At 34.1% G+C, this 12102-nt stretch overlaps 1 protein-coding gene across 1 annotated transcript in view; it reads right to left on the bottom strand.

The window, feature by feature from the left end:
• Window positions 1-12102, bottom strand: part of CNTLN (centlein) — a 337062-nt gene that overhangs the window by 315188 nt on the left and 9772 nt on the right. The gene's annotated exons all lie outside the window — the stretch shown is intronic.

The following is a 12102-nucleotide window of genomic DNA, read 5'->3' as shown; positions in this document are numbered from 1 at the left end:
AATTAGTGATAATTCTTATTACATCTTTTTCCAGATCAAGGAAAGAAATAATTACATAAATATGAATACACTTATCATATTACTTAGCAAACCCTATAACAAATTGTCTCTTTCTACAAATATCTTTCTGACTAGACAGTACTCCTTAACAGCCAAACACGGAGCTTTCCCTAACTTTTAGAATAGTGTCTGACACTCACACAACACTCAATTGATATTTGTTGAATGAGTAAGTGTAGTAGAGATAGCTGTTTTAATGATGGCCATGCATTTCTAAATATCACAGTCCTATTTCCTTGCAACATTTGGTGTCCCCTTGGCATCCATGCCAAAAGGTAATGTTTCCTCTAGGTATCCATTTGAAAGGTCCTAGAATTTTATAAATTTTTTGGTGCCTTATCTCTTGCTTTGTCTCAAAGTGAAGATGTAAAACAGAACTGATGTTTGAGAAAGAAATCAATAAGATGTTCAGAGCTGAGATATTAAGAGCCTAGATGGAGGGTTTGGAAGTTAAGGACACAGAGGAATTACTGTATTTGAGTGACACTGAAAAAGAGAAAGTGACTGAACTTGGGAATTGATTTTCTGTTCAAAAGAGACCAAAAGATATCAAGGATTACCCGTAAGATGTGAAATTTAAAGAAAAGGAAGAAAATGGCATGTTTGTGGTAGTGAAAAAGTTAGGTAGTAAAAAAACTCAAAGGAGAAGCCAATAAGTTCTAGAGATAATATACTGAATTTGAATAGCACCATAGGACATGAATTAGAAATGCCCAGGCAAGGGACATAGAAAGATATATAAAATAAGGAGTCCACAGAAAAAGATATAAAATGGCTCTTAGTCTTCACTCACACATAATAACAAAACTGCAAGTAAAACCTATTTCAGAATATCATTTTTTACCTTTCAAATAAACAAGGATACAAAAATTTGAAAACAATGCGATGGCCAGGATGTGGAGAAAATAGACACCTTCTTACATTGCTAGTGGAAGTACAAACTGGCACAATTTGGCAGTATTTAACATGTACAATTGTATGGGTCTTTTGATCCAGTGTATAAGTTGTCTATTGCTAGATAACAAATTACCCCAGAATTTAGCAGCTCAAAAGAACAAACACTGGGAGATTGACTTCTCACATGACAGTGTGAGGAGCTCACTAATCTATCACCTAGAGAAACTGGTGACTGCTATTTAAAAAAAAAAATTTAAAGCCTCTTATGGTATCTGAACCAAGATCATTCCCTCCCTCTACCCTCCCAGCTCATCAAGGTGAAGAATCGACTCCAGATTGCTGTAGCCAAGACAACAAGACTCCATCTCCCCCAGGTTCCCAGTCAGAGACCTTTCTTCCTAGGAAGAGCAAGATATCACCATTTCTCATCCTCCCCTCCCCAACCCTCCCCATCCCAGAGGTAACTATGGCTGAGACCAAGTCCTAGGCAAGCGCAGTTGAGCCGTGAGAACCCATTCTTCTGCCCAGCCTCTGTTTGTGTGATAAAAGTTCCACCTCAGGTGCAGAGCACTGAGAATACTGGAGACCCAAACTCCCTTGCCCCAGCTTATGACACAGTGGTTCCACACCAGGAGAAGCAAGCCAAGAGAACCTAAGACTACTGCAATCAGCACGTAGAACGGAGGTATCACCCAGAGAAGCATGATATGGTCCCACCTCCAGCTCCAGAGGCTTGGCTCAGATTTTGCCTGGTTGGGAATACAGGGTAGAGAGGCAGGACATAAAGCACACAGGGCCTAATCTCTTCCCAAAGGGAAATGACTTCATTTGCATCACAGTGTAGAGAAGTTCAAGCCTAAAGGCACTCTGAAGAAGAGTCAGGTTATGGTGAAAGTCAATTGGAAGGAGAGTTAAGATACAGGCTAAATTGTAGGCCTGCTGATTTGCAGGAGAGAAATGAGGAATAAGACAGATGAAAGAAGTCCTTCAAGCGTGGAAAATAATATCAAACACTGATTCAGAAATATCAAAGGAGCCACAATTTGATTAAATTGGTTTGTAGAGCATTTTATGCTCTAGGGCATTGCTGAAAACAACTGAGCAATCAGCCACCAATTTGTGAAGTTTAACAACTGGTTGTGGTCAAGAAAAGAGAGGAGGAGAACCAAAATCACTGTCATCCTAGGGTGACTGTGAGCATACCCAAAGCTGCACCTTCCTTAGGAGCAACATCCGTGACTAACATTGTGGGAGGGGAAAGGGACTTTACTAAAATAATCCAGTTGGTCGCCAATCACATAAACAAGTTTGGAAGAGAAGGGTGCAGAACAGTAACCAAATTTGCTACAATACAATGTCTCAAATAACCACTTTTCATCAAAAAAAGTATAAGTCATGCAAAGAAACAGAAAAATATGACCCAGATACCAGGAAAAAAAAGCAGGCAGCAGAAACTATCTGGGAGAGTGACCACACTTGGGAAAAAGAAAAAAGACTTCAAAATAGCCATTATAAATATATTCACAAAACTAAAGGAAACCATGGTTTAAAAAGTAAAGAAAGGTATCATAAGAATATTACATCAAATAGAGAAAATCAAAAAGAGAAAGAAATTGTAAAAGAACCAAGTGACCCAAGACAGTACAGTCAGCCCTCCATATCCATGGGTTCCACATCCATGGAATCAATCAACTGCAACTCAAAAATATTTGAAAAAAATTTTTTTCAGACAGTTCCAAAAAACAAAACTCAAATTTGCCATGTGCTGGCAACTATTTACATAGCATTTACATTGTATTAGTTATTATAAGTAATCTAGAGATGCTGATGATTTCAAGTTTACAGAGGATATGCATGGGTTATATGCAAATACTACACCATCTTATATGAGGAACTTGAGCATCCTAGGATTTTGGTATCTGTGGGGTTCCAGGATCCAATCTCCTGTGGATATTGAGGGATGACCATAATTTGAATCCACATGTGAAAACATTTACTGGTGAAGGTAATTATATAAACATAACAAAAGTTTAAAAGTAAGTTTTTTTTCTACTTTCTTCTCTTAACTGATTTGAAAAGCAATTGCTTAAAATAATATGTACATAATGTATCGATAGGCTCAAAGCATATAAAAAATGTATCATATGTGTAATATAATTGCCAATAACAGCATAAATGAGGTCAGCTGTAGCAAAGTTTTATTGGGCTAAGGAAATGACTACTGAATAATAAAGCAATAATTATAACAATGCATTGTTGTGTTTGTAATATTAATAGATAATATGTATAACAATACCACAAAAAGGGATTGAAGGGAATATAGTTGTATTTCAGTAATGTTTCTATATATCACTGGAATTAAGCTTGGCTAAATCTGAAGCTGATTTTGTTAAGATACATATAGCAAACCCTAGAGCATTAACTAAAAAAAAACCTCAAAAAATATAGTGAAAAAATCATTAAAGAAATAAAATGCTACATTAGAAAATATTTACGTAATGCAAAAGAAAGATTCAAAGACATAAATACATTGAAAGTTCAGGATGAGAAAAACAATATGCAAATAACAACCACAAGAAAGCTGGAGTAAATATACTAATATCAGACAAAATTGACTTTAAACAAAAAAGTCACTGAAGAAAAAAGGGCACATTTTATAACGAGTCCCTGACAGAGTCAATCCATCAGGAAGATATAACAGTTATAAACATACACATACCTAATAACAGAGGACCAAAATACATGAAGCAAAAATGACAGATATGAAAGAAGAAATGGACAATTCAATTATAATTGTTAGAGACTTCAATATCCTACTGTGATGGTTAATTTTATGTGTCAACTTGGAGGGTATTTTTGGATGAGAGTAATGTTTAAATTGGTGGACTCTGAGTAAGCATAATGCCCTCCATAATGTAAGTGGGCTTCATCCAATCAGCTGAAGCCTTGAACAGAACAAAAAGACCAGCCTCCCTGAACAAGAAATCTCCAGCAGATTGACTCTATCTGCACCACGGACTCTCCCAGTCTCGAACCTATCAGCCCACACTGCAGATGTGGACTTGCCAGTCTCCAAAATCATATAAGCCAATTCTTTATAATAAGTCTCTTTCTATATATATTCACACACATCCTTTTTGTTCTGTGCTCTCTGGAGAATCCCAATACACCCACTTTCAATAATGGATAGACAACTAGACAGAAGATCAACAAGAAAATAGAAGACCTGAGCAATACTACAAACTAGACCTAACTGACATCATTAGAATACTCTTCTAAAAAATGACAGTTAAATATACATCATTTTCAAGTGCACATGGAACATTTTCAGGATAAACCATATGCTGGACTATTTTTTAAATACTCAATAAATGTAAAAGGTTAGAAATAATACAAAGTATGTTCTCTGACCACGATGGAATAAAACTGGAAGTCAAATGGAAAAACTCACAAATGTGTGGAAATTAAACAACACATTATTAAAAAAACAATGGGTCAAGAGGAAATCATAAGACAAATCATAAAATACTGTACGATGAGTAAAAATGAAGGGACAAAATATCAAAATGCATGGGAGGCAGCTAAAACAGTGCTTAGAGAGAAATTTATAGCTATAAATACCTATATTAAGCTAGAAGAAAGGTCCTAAGTCAACATTAGGTTTAATGTTCTACCATAAGACACTGAAAAATATAAGAGCAAACTAAACCTAAAGCAAATAGAAGGAAGGAATAAAGATTAGAGAAGAAATTAATGAAATAGAGAATAGAAAAACAATACAGAAAATGAATGAAACCAAAAGCTGGTTGTTTGAAAAGATCAACAAAACTGACAAACCTTTAGCTATACTGACAATATTAAAAAAAAGAAAAGCCTCAAATTACCAGAATCAGAAATAAAAAAGGGTATATTACTACTAACCTAATAAAAACAAAAAAGAATTATAAAGGAATACTATGAAAAATTGTACACCAGCAAATTAGATACTTAGAAGAAATGGGTGAATTTCTCGAAAAACACAAATACCAAAAGTGAGTCAAGAAAAAATAAAATCCCAAGTTGACCTGTAATAGGTAAAGAAATTCAATTTGTAATAAAAAAAATTACCCACAAACAAAAGCCCAAGCCTGGAGGGGTTCACCACTGAATTCTACCAACCATTCAAAGAAGAATTAATACCAGTTCTTCAAAAAAACTTCCAAAAAATAGAAGAGAAGACAATACTTCCCAACCCATTTTATAAAGCCAGTATTACCTTGATACAAAAAACACACAAAAACATCATAAGAAAAGGAAACTACAGACTAATACCTCTTATGAATATAGATGCAAAAGTCCTCAACAAAATACTAGCAAACCAAATCCAACAACATATTAAAAGAATTATGTATCATGATCAGGTGGAATTTATTCCAGGAATGTAAGGTTGGTTTAACATCTGAAAATCAATTATTATAATAAATCATATCACTAAAATAGAAAACAAAAATCACATGATCATCTCAATAGATACAGAAGATATACTTGACAAAATTCAACCACCTTTCATAATAAAAACACTTAACAAACTAGGAATAGAAGGGAACTTCCTGAACTTGCTAAAGGACATCTATGAAAAACTGACAGATAACTTTATACTTAATGGTGAAGGAGTGGGTGCTTTCTCCCTATGATCAGGAATAAGACAAAGATGTCTGCTCTGGCCACTTCTACTCAACAGTGTATTGAAATTCTAACCAGGGCAAGTAGCCAAGAGAAAGAAATAAAAGGCGTCAAGTTTGGAAAAGAAGAAACAAAACTATCTCTATTTGCAGATGACATGATCTTTTAAGTAGAAAATCCTAAGGAATCTACCCAAAAAATTAGAACTGAAAAATGAGTTCTGCACAGTTGCAGGATAAGAGATCAATATAAAACAATCAGTTGTAATCTATACACTTACACTAAACAATCTGAAAATAAACTTAAGAAAACAATTCCATTTATAATAAAATCAGAAAGAATAAAATATTAATAAATTTATCCAAAAAGGTGCAAAACATACTCTGAAAACTATAAAACAGTACTGAAAGAAATTTTAGGACAAATAAGTAGTAACTGGAAAAACATCCCATGCTCATAATATAGAAGATTTAACATTTTTAAGATGGCAATATTACCCAAACTTATCCATTAAAAGAAGAAAAAGAAGAAGAGTATAGGCTATTCTAAATTAGAGATATAATCCAGTGATCAACCTTAACAACACAAAAAAAAGAGATTTGAATACATTATGTGTCTCCTAATGTGATGTGGTAAGAATCATATTACACCGAAGATTTCTTTGCCAAAACATCAAACGTGAAACTGAATAAACCTCTAGGTCTCATTAAAAATTTATGATAATTAGAGTAAAAAAGATTATAATCAAAAAAGTCCAGAATGTGGGAAACTCTACAGGATAAATAATCCAACTTATTCCAAAAATAAGTTGCAAATAAAAAGAGAGAAAGACGGAGAGGAGGAAAAGGAACCTGTATACTCAGTAGGTAGACTATGTTTGAGTCCTCATAGAAACAAACCGTCTTTCAAAAAAAGTTATGAGAGAATTGGAGAAATCTGAAAACTGGATATTTTATTACATTAGGGAATAATTATAGAATTATAAGTATGATAAAGATATCATGGTTATGTTTTAAAAAGGCCTTATCTTTTAGAGATAGAGTCAATCCTTATTCATAGATTCAGAATTTGTGAACTTTCCTACTCACTAAAACTTATTTTAAGCCTAAAATCAATACCATTGCACTTTTTCAGTCATTTGCAGACATGCACAAAGTGGTGAAAAATTTAAGTCACCTGAACCACATGTTCCCAGCTGAGGTCAAACAAGGGGATGCTCTGTCTTCTTATTTCAGCTCTCATACTATAAACAAGTATTCTTCTCATGGTCTATTTAGTACCACATTTTTCACATTTCTGCCCTTCTGTTGATGATTTCACTGTTTCAAATGACCACTAAGCATAGTGCTGAAGTGCTGTCTAGTGTTCCTAAGTGCAAGAAGGCTGTGACTTGCATATAGAGAAAAAATTGTGTTAGACAAACTGTGTTCAGGCATGAGTTACAGTACCATCGGTCATAAGCTCAATACCAATAAATCAACAATATATATTAAATAAGATGTCTTTAAATAGAAACACATGTAAAGCAAGGTTATATGTTGATCAGTTGACAAAATGTTGTGACCAGAGGCTCATAGGAACTTAATCCTTTATCTCCCCTAGGAGCAATATTTCCATGTTTGCTAATTCAGTGTTCACATGACTTTATAAAACATAACTCCTGTGAATAACAAGAACTGACTGCAAACACCAATGGAATTGTGGGTAACATAACAGGATGTCCGGGATTTCCTTCAAAATAATCCACTGTGGTAGAGGGAGCAGAGGAGCAGAAAGGAAGTACAAGTTTATAGATGAAACAAGATTGGTCATGTGCTGATAATTGTCCAAGCTGGGTGATGAGTAAACATGGGAGTTCATTAGTGTATTCTCTCCACCCTTGCATCAAATTAAAATTTTCCATAATAAAAACACATGCACACAAAAATATGTAAACAGACACCCCACCAAAAAACTTACAAGGCCATTATAATAGAGTACCAAAAAGGCAAAAAAATAAAGAATTATTGATAAGACCAGCATTTTTCCAAATGGGTACCAAGGGCATTTGAAGCAGTACAGGCATACCTCATTTTATTGCACTTTGCTTTATTGCGCTTCACAGATACTGCATTTTACAAATTGAAGGTTTGTGGAAACCCTGCATCAAGCCAGTCTACCAGCGCCATTTTTCCAACAACACTTACTTCATGTCTTTGTGTCACATTTTGGTAATTCTCACAATATTTCAAACTTTTTCATTATTATTATATTTGTTACGATGATCTGTGATCAGTGAGTGATCTTTGATGTTACTATTGCAAAAAGGGTATAACTCTCTGAAGACTCAGATGACAGCATTTTTAGCAATATTTTTAAATTACGTACATTGTTTTTTAGACATAATGCTGTTGCACACTTAATAGACTACAGTATAAACATAACTTTTATATGCACTTGAAAACAAAAAATTTGTGTGACTTGCTTTACTGCAATATTCACTTTACTACAGTGGTCTGGAACTGAACCCTCAAAGTCTCTGAGGGTTATTTAATTGAGCAGGATTATCCTATTTATTTCAGGATGTTTAGCAATCCCAGCCTCCATCTACTATGTCAGTAGCACCACTGGTTAAAACCAGTGATTCTGGAAAAGCTTTATCCACAAGGTCATTTATCACAGCATCATCATACAATTCTCATAAAAAAAGGAACCTTAATGTACAACAAGATACTGATTAAATAATATGGCATATCAAAATAATAGAATATATTGTAACTCTAAAAATATTATTTTCTTTTGAATAATAATTATATTCCTCTTGAAAATAATGAACTGACAACATGTCATTGACATGCCCAAATCACACTGCCTTGAGTCTGGAAATAAGAAAAGGGGTCCAAAATGGACAAATATCTGAAAGACAGAAGGATGGACTCACAGAGACAAACCCAGAGGAGAAAAATCAAAATCCAAATAGTGTCTATAATGGAAGAGGAAGCTATTTTTTTCTGGAAGAGGCTCAGAGAGGCTCTAATTACCCAATTAGTAAGTATGGAGAGCAGAAGTCCACAGGAATCAAGATGACTAAGGAACCATTAATCAAAAATCTGGGCTTCCCATTCATCCATGTTCAGAACAGCTACCTGCAGTATTTGCCTATAACAAATGGCCCAAGGCTACTTTCAAAAGAACCATGTTCCTGAAAAAGGTCCCTACTATGGTTGTTGGGACAAACAATACAATCAGAGAAGGGACTGACTTAAGAGCCTACTTCTCATTCTGTACAGTGAAGCCCATTTGCCATACATCCCTCAGGAAAGCTTGTTGATAGTCCCCTCCCTTCTCTTACACAATGCCCATAGTCAATCCCTTCATTCAGATGAGAAGCCTCTTGGTAACAGTTATATAAAAATGCAAAGTAAACTCATTAAAAGCAACATTTCTACATTAAGCAATATAGACCTTCATACAAAAACATGAACAGTCAGTAAAGAATCATCATACACTTGAAAAAAACTATCAGCATTAAAGTAAAAGTGTAGGAACAAACAGAAGTTACCCAACAGGAAAAAAAGATAATGTAAGAAACAGAGAAGAACTTAAAAATTATAATCAGAAAGATTAAAAAGTTATCCTTTTAAAGAAGACTTCTATGAAAAAGGAAAAATCAAATAAGAAATTTCTTAGAAGTAAAATTTTGATTTCTAAAACTAAAAAAAAAAATCAAATAACTAAATAGGGTAAATGGAAAAAAATCCATGTACTGATGGAAGAAAATGTAAGAAGACCATTCAGGAGACAAAATTAAAAGATGGAAAATATGACAGAAAAGAAGGCCAAGTCCAGAAGGTCCAATCTCTAATAGAGTACAGAAGGAAAGAACAGACAAGGGGGAAAATATGAGAATCATATTTTTCTTCAATTGAAATAAAATCTCAAGTCTTGATATTGAAAGAACCCACAAAGGCTGAGAAGTCTGAATTTTTAAAAGACTCAAATTAAAAGATGATGTTGAAATTTAAAAATATCATATATATGAAGAGAAAATCCTAAAAACCTCAAGCAAGCTATCTAGAAAGAAATAAGAATCTCACTTGCACTGGGATCACACATACACTTGATAACCACCGTATGCTAAAAGAAGATAACTAAGCTATACTTTAAAAAATCTGAGGGAAATTAAATGTACTTAAAATTTTATGTCCAGCTAAAGTATCAACCAAACATAAGGACAAAAGAAAGACATTTTAGGCACATAAGGAGTCAGAAAGTGGACCACTTATGCATCCCTTCTGAGAAAAAAATTTTAAAAATATAATCCAACAAAAGAAAAAGGAAGACGTAGGATCTTAGAAACTGTGCAACTAGTTCAGGAGTACAATAAGAAGAAATCCTAGGATGGCAGCTATGAGTAGGTTTAGAAAGCAATTGGCCAAAATTCATACCATAAACCAAAGGGCCCAAGGAAGAATGTCTTCAGCCCATTATTCAAATGTCTGAACATTGACATTCTTTATGGTAAGAAATAGCAGAAAAGAAAGGCAATTAGAAATTCCAGGGGGAAAAAATGTTGTCCAGGAAGACCAAGGCACAAATATAAAATAACTTAAATGTAGCATAATTTGGGTAATTAATGGACTATAAAGAAAGATATTCTATTTGACTTTGATATTTGGAATATTCTTTTTTTGTCATACCATTTCCCTTATCAACAGGTCCAAACACACTACATGGTTCTCAAGGAAATAATATTTACATAATTATAAAATTATAAATGCATATTACAAGTTTCCAATTTCAAAAGTCAATTCAAATTCCAAGGTATCTCATTGTGGGCATCAGAATTACCTGGACATCAGATCTATGGACACCAGAATTACCTGGAAAGCTTATTTTAAAGACTCCTGGGCCTCATCCCTAAAGATTCAGTAGATCAAGGGAAAGTTCCAGAAACCCGCATTTTAAGAAATTTTCCAGTCCCCAAGGAAAAGAGGAAATTCTCTTCCAAGGAGGAGCCACTCAGCGTGGACCTGAAGAGGCTGCTGCCAGCAAGAGCAGCAGCTCCAAGAAAAAGAAAAAGCTCCAAAAGCTATCCCAGGAAAATTAGAATGGACATTTCCCTAGTAGGGCATAACTTGCAGAGATATTTCCCAACCCATCCCCTATAGGCCAATAAAAATTTTAAAAATTAAAAAATTTTTAAAAAGAAATTTTCCAAGTATATCTTGTGCACATTAAAATTTTCAAGATTATAGCTGTAAAGCAGTAATCTCCAAAATTTTCCATTACATATCTTATGAGCAAAAGGCTTTTGAGTACCCACCCCAAAACATGTGTATATTTATTTATAAATTGTTGATATACTTTTATGTGACCGTATATTATGTATATTATAAAATGTGAAAAATAAAAATCTTAAAGAATGAGAAAGATGACCTAACAATAATTTATTATTTGGTTCTGTCTCAACCAAGAGTAAAGGGAAAATTAAGAATCGCTTTAGAAAGTTGTAAAAAATAAACAAATTAGAAAGTTGAAAAATGTATACAACTAAAAGGAGAGGAGGATAATGAAAGAATCACAGAAATGACAAAAGAAATCCCAAGAATATATCTTCTGAAGTCCTATTCTGCTAAAAAACAGTAAAACTGAGAGTGATCACATTTAATCTCGAGAATGACTGAGGAACTAATAAGGGTACTTCAACAAAAGACTTAATTCTGATCATCAAAAGGGAAAATCTGATTGATGAATTAGACATACAAGACCATGAGAAGAAACTAATTATACTGTTTTAAGAGTTCATGATAACCAAGGATGGTAAAATTAGCCATGGGTATGTATCATAGATTTTTCAAAGTCAAATTCCAGACAATATTAGAATGATCCCAGGGCTAGCGACTCCAATGGTGAATATACTTCAAGTTATCAAAGCTGATATTCAGATTATATAATCATAATTCCAATTAAAAAAAAGAAAAGGCAACCATATGCTTAGCTTCTCATTTAGGAAATATAATGAAATCCATTTACTAGGAAAGCAAGTGTTTTAATTACTATCTAAGTGTCATGAGACTACTGTATACCAAATGTTTGATAAGAAGTACCCAGCATCATTCCACTGTTTCTAATGACCAAGGAGAGGCCCAATAATCTCTAGTTAAATGACTGGGCATCCCCTACAGGGTAATACGGAAATCTCTCAACCTATTCCAGAACACTTACTCTACTCTGGCAAGGTCAACCCAGGCTCTCAAGTACACACTGCATTTATCTTAGGGGAAAACTGAGCCATGTCTAGGAAGGATCATGTCTAGGAAGTTGCCTACACGGTCAGTCTCTGAAGCCAAACAACAGGAACTTCTCCAATTTTTAAAGTTGAGTAGTAAGAGCTTAAAACATACACACACACACAAACACATACACACAAAGTGTCTCTCTTACCTGCAAACTTCCCAAATATGTCAGAATATGAGCAGAAGATAAGGCCTAGCTGTACTT

This window comes from Eubalaena glacialis, chromosome 9 (genome assembly GCF_028564815.1).
Source record: "Eubalaena glacialis isolate mEubGla1 chromosome 9, mEubGla1.1.hap2.+ XY, whole genome shotgun sequence".
NCBI lineage: Eukaryota > Metazoa > Chordata > Mammalia > Artiodactyla > Balaenidae > Eubalaena > Eubalaena glacialis.
Note: the sequence above shows the minus strand (reverse complement) of the source record. Positions and strands in the feature narration are given on the sequence as shown.